This window comes from Zootermopsis nevadensis, unplaced genomic scaffold, assembly GCF_977971745.1.
Source record: "Zootermopsis nevadensis isolate Lab colony 2312 unplaced genomic scaffold, Znev_1.0 Znev_ptg000206l, whole genome shotgun sequence".
Classification (NCBI taxonomy): Eukaryota; Metazoa; Arthropoda; class Insecta; order Blattodea; family Termopsidae; genus Zootermopsis; species Zootermopsis nevadensis.
In genome coordinates, this window is record NW_028259337.1 from 58067 (window position 1) to 63123 (window position 5057).

At 36.9% G+C, this 5057-nt stretch overlaps 1 long non-coding RNA gene and 1 other non-coding gene across 2 annotated transcripts; both read right to left on the reverse strand.

Annotated features, from left to right (window-relative positions):
* Positions 1–852: 852 nt before the first annotated feature.
* Positions 853–966, reverse strand: LOC147870733 (U5 spliceosomal RNA). The gene has a single exon (XR_015533211.1). It is a non-coding gene; the product is annotated as a U5 spliceosomal RNA (small nuclear RNA).
* A 428-nt stretch (positions 967–1394) lies between these two features.
* LOC147870734 (uncharacterized) lies at positions 1395–5051 on the reverse strand. The gene is made up of 2 exons (XR_015533208.1): positions 2539–5051; positions 1395–1501 (listed from the first exon to the last, which is right to left on the reverse strand). It is a non-coding gene; the product is annotated as an uncharacterized LOC147870734 (long non-coding RNA).
* Positions 5052–5057: the final 6 nt, after the last annotated feature.

A 5057-nucleotide genomic window follows, 5' to 3' on the forward strand; every position in this document is an offset into this window, starting at 1 on the left:
TACGTTAGATCCCATAACTGCAGAGTAGTCATTTTTGTCTGACATTCTCAATACAACAAAGTTAAGAAATCAATCAGTAATCCAAATGTAAGAATGAAACAGTAAGGTTCATATAAATATTAAAAATAATTTCAAAATTTTCTACGGAAATTATAGATTACTATGACGACACAAAATCATCACCTATTGGTATTCCTAACCACATCATAGCATACACATTCACAAACATACCACTCTTCGTATACCCAGTGCTATGACTCAACTAACCAGTTTCCTCAAGCTTCAAATATTCTTCTTCTTCTTCTTGCTTGGTAACAATACACGAACAGGTGTATGAGCCTTGCTCAGCGAGTCCTCCTTTATAAGAAGGAGACGGCCAATTTCGAGAGAGACACAAAGTATCTAGTGATATAATTGGGGTCGAGCGGGATGTCAGAATTCCTAGCAAACAAAAGGACAGACGGTTATCAGGTCAAGACTTCAGATACACCTGGTGGTTTACTTTCATACTTTTACAGGTTCCCTGTGCTGAAAGAAATATTCTCTGTACATCAGAGTGAAGTAATGATGAACACTTACTCTTCGGAAGCAACTAAGATCCTGTCCGAAACTGATCTAGCAGCTGCTTCTTTTGCTTCCTCCGATGACACTCCATACCCCACACCTGTGAACATACAGCATGTAGAAAGAACATACAAGAAGTTTTCATCTAGGATTTAAGATGAGCAATGGAATTTGTAACAGTGAATTGATAAGTACACGGTAGTGTTTGAGATTAATATTACGTTAGATCTCATAACTGCAGAGTAGACATTTTTGTTCTGACATTCTCAATACAACAAAGTTAAAAAAATCAACCAGTAATTCAAATGTAAGAATGAAACAGTATGAATCATATGTTCCCCTCAACAGAAAACTTTAGTAAAAGGCAAAAGATTTATGCCTATTGTAGGGAAACCAGAGTTTTTAAATAAGCTAAATAATGTAGAAAAAAAATTAGATAAAACCCCACGCGCTGGGGAAACGTGTAATTATTTACGTTGAAACAAATACGAATTACATGAGTATGAATTACAGAATAATAGCCAAACTGATTTCAAGAAAATGTCTTTCATATTTTATACAATAATAACGAAGACATCACAGTTAAACAACTTTTCTTTTACAACCATAACCAAAAAAGTTAAGAGATTTCAAGAATTTCCCTTTCCCACCTGTTGTATTGATTATCAGGGCTAATGAAGGGTAGAAGATGCATAGATAATAAAAAAAGAGAGTTAATCCAAACTATTTTGTTTGGTGCATTCACAGAACTTCACAAACTGCTTAACGTTTCTTACACAACAGACCTTTTTTACGAAACAGTTTGTAATGCTCACTTGTTCTGAAATCTCTTTAGACTCTCCCTCATGACAGCATGAACTTCACTGTCATTTGTCTCACGGCAGCTCTTACAATGTCCGTCTGTCATGTGCCGGAAGTCCACTTCACACGCACCACTCTGAAGCCATTTTTCAGTTCACTGTCAATCTTTTCAAAACTTCTCATAGCACACACCATGACATGAACTTCTGATTTCCTGATTTCTTACTAGCTCTGGAGAAAGTTTACCCCATAATCAAACCAGTGTTACTGGACTCCCAGAAAACTATGCCCAAAATACGCCATCAGTAGGTCAGCAAGGTATATGGTGTTCTTTCAAGGATGGAATCACTCAATCCCTATCACATACTTTTATTATAAATTCTGTTGCCCATTCTTTGTTCTCAAATTTCCTAAGTACACGAAGCCTTTGTTTTACTGTCACTTGAATTTTATTATGATTTTCATCCATCTTCTTTAGAACCCCCAGCCCCACCCCACAGGCAAGTAAGATGTTGAAGGCCTATTTCACCTGTGCTTATTTAAAAAAGAAGTAATGCATGAATATTCCAAACACTCATAATCAGGAGCTTATTGAACAAGTAAAAACCCATAAATTTCTCTTTCATGACATTACGCAATCATAACCTACAAAGTCACCAGATTTCTAGTACTTTCCTTTTGCAACCATGACAAGCCCAATATAGACAAGTTGGTGGGGAGTGGAAATATTCTACTTGAGTGTGCCCTTTGCAATGCAGACAAATCACATATTGGATTAACTGACAATTCATCCTGAAATAGGAATGATCATACCAGACACGGATTACAACTTAATTCAGAAGGCAAGTAGAAGCTTGTGAACTCACTGCTAATTAGATTAGGTGCAAACTGGATACCTGTAATCACTGATGTAAGATCTAACCCTTCTTTTAGGCTTAAGCCCAAATCTGTCACCAAATACCTGAAAGATGTCTACATCAATGCTAATAAACCAGTTCTAAATTCAGAATACAATCAAGATAACAATTCTGTGGTGCACCATCATAACATAAGAGGACTTTCAAACAAAACTGATCAACTATCAGTGTCCATTAATAATAAGTACACACCCTAATCTGTGTTTAACACAACACCAGAGGTAAACTTGAAAATGTTACTTTTGGAGGTACTTACTCTAGATGAAATATGGTAAAAGAAGGTGCAAGTATTATTGCCAAAAAGAACCTAAAATTTAATTAGATAAATGCATTGTGTCACTAAAATAACAAGAAATAGATGCTGCATTGTGCAATTGGAATCTAAACATTCCAACATATATGTCCTAGCTATACATAGAGCCCCCACTGGCAATGCTGACTTTCCTAAACAAGTTACAAAGCATTATAAATTATCTTTTTAAACCTACAGCACAACATCGTCAACTGTGGTCCCATTATCATCAATACAAATTATCTTATTGAAAGTCACCATAAAAATGTGTAAAATGATCGACTAGCATCTTCCAATGTCATGGCAATAGTTAATTTCCCCATAAGAATCCAAAATTACTCCATCTGATCACGATGTATGACTCCTAGTAATATTAATAATAAAAAAGTCGATCTCCAGTTATCATAAGTACAGAATATCAATCAGACTCAGAAATGAAGACACTATTAAAGAATGTATAACACATCGAATGAAAATTGGCACTCAGTATTAAACAGCCTTGATGTAGATTCAAAATTCAACACATTCCTAAATAATCTCTTAAAAATGTATAAGCAAGTTTCACCACCAAAACAGTGATAAAATATCTGAAAAGAATGACTGGATCACAAAGATAAAAAAAGATTACCTAATTTGTCAATAGTGGAACAACCAAGTAATGAAAATTCACTGCACGAAATATTATAAGATACTTACTTTCTCGAGGTCTAAATCAGATTAAATGTGACAACCAGACTAAACAGCCTCGAGCAAAAAAACAAAATAAAAGCAGTCTGGAAAACATGAAAGAAATAAATCAGGGAAACATTCTACAGAAATATTGACCTCATTAATAAAGATAAATGATAATGTAATAAAAAATATTAAGCTCTTAGCAAATTATTTCAATATTTCTTAACAAATACAGAAAAGATTAATAATCACGCTACAAAACAGAAGCAGAAGTCACAACAAAATATCTTAGTCAAACAATCCCAAACACACGAAGTAGAATGATGGCGCCATCGTCGTCGCGACCAGAGATGACATTATCAGAAACGCAGAGAGAAAACCTACTCTTGTCAGCACTCCATTTCCACATCTACGAGCACACTTACAACGTATACCATTATTCGCGAGACTGTATTCAAACGTTCAACAGTCGACATACAAAGTACATCTCCACGATGCATTACCTTGATTTTCGCTTCTACGTTCTTTGGTCACCATACTCGAATACGTCACAAGATTTCGTAAAAGCATTCATAGCACGGACACATCATCAACAACACGAAGCTAAGAGTGCACGTGGTTTACGATAGCAATGAAAGCGACGTCGTGCGTTTAATCGGCCAGAATAAATTGTCAGTGACCTTGAAAGTGGTCGAAAATCAGGTTAAAGTTCTGATACTGTTACTATATAGTACGCGGGTTTACGGAACAATGAAACAACAATAACAAATCAAAATTTATTCACGACGGAATTAGGGGGAGGCTAAATTCCGAAAATGCCTGCTACTGCTCAGTTCAAAATATTTTGTCTTCACGACTGATTTCTAAGAACCTGAAGATTATAATATACGAAACAATAATTCTGCCAGTTGTCTTGCATCGGTTCAAAACGTGGTCTCTCACTCTAAGGGAGGATATTTGGGCCTAGGAGAGCAGACGATGGGGTCTGGAGAAAACTGCATAATGAACTTCAAAATTTATATTCCTCCCCCAATATTGTCAGGGTGATTAAGTCGAGAAGAATGAGATGGGCGGGGCATGTAGCGCACATGGATGAGACAAGAGGTGTGCACCGGGTACTGGTTGGGATACCCGAAGGGAAGAGACCGCTGGGTAGACCTAGACGTAGATGGGAGGATAATGTCAGGCGGGATCTATGGGAGACAGAAGTTGAAGGAGCCTGGATTTTGTTGGCCCAGGACAGGGCTTTGGTTAATTCGGTGATGAACCTTCGGGTTCGGTAAGCCATATAGTCAATTAGTTGGCGTCATAAGATATCATTTGCAAATAATATGTCGTGTAATTTGAAAGATGCAGTGTTGACAACCTTCTCTGACCCTTCAAAGTCCGGGCGTGCTGACCTCAGCGGGCCATTTGCAGCTGTGCATGTAATTGAAGACGAAACAATAAACTTGTCTTCAGTGGACAAGATAAAGACTTCCTGTCGCCCATATCAAAACAGTTGGTGATGGAAATCTTGAAAATGTATAAAAAGGTTTGCAATAACTACAAAATGCTTACCAAACCCCTTTCATCTTCTTATAGCTAATTACGTCTGTGTTACATTTGGTTAGTATCAGCCCTATAATTAGATGCGCGTACATAGGTATTCAACAATTAGTGAGATGCCAAGGTAACCCGCTCTAAAAAATGTCGAGCAAATGTGTGGAAACAAGCGCCGAAGTTGAGGCTTGAGTCATTAAATTGGTAATATTTGTCTCCTTGGCAACCTTAGATTTGTGCTGATGAGGAAATATCTTGATCACGTCCTG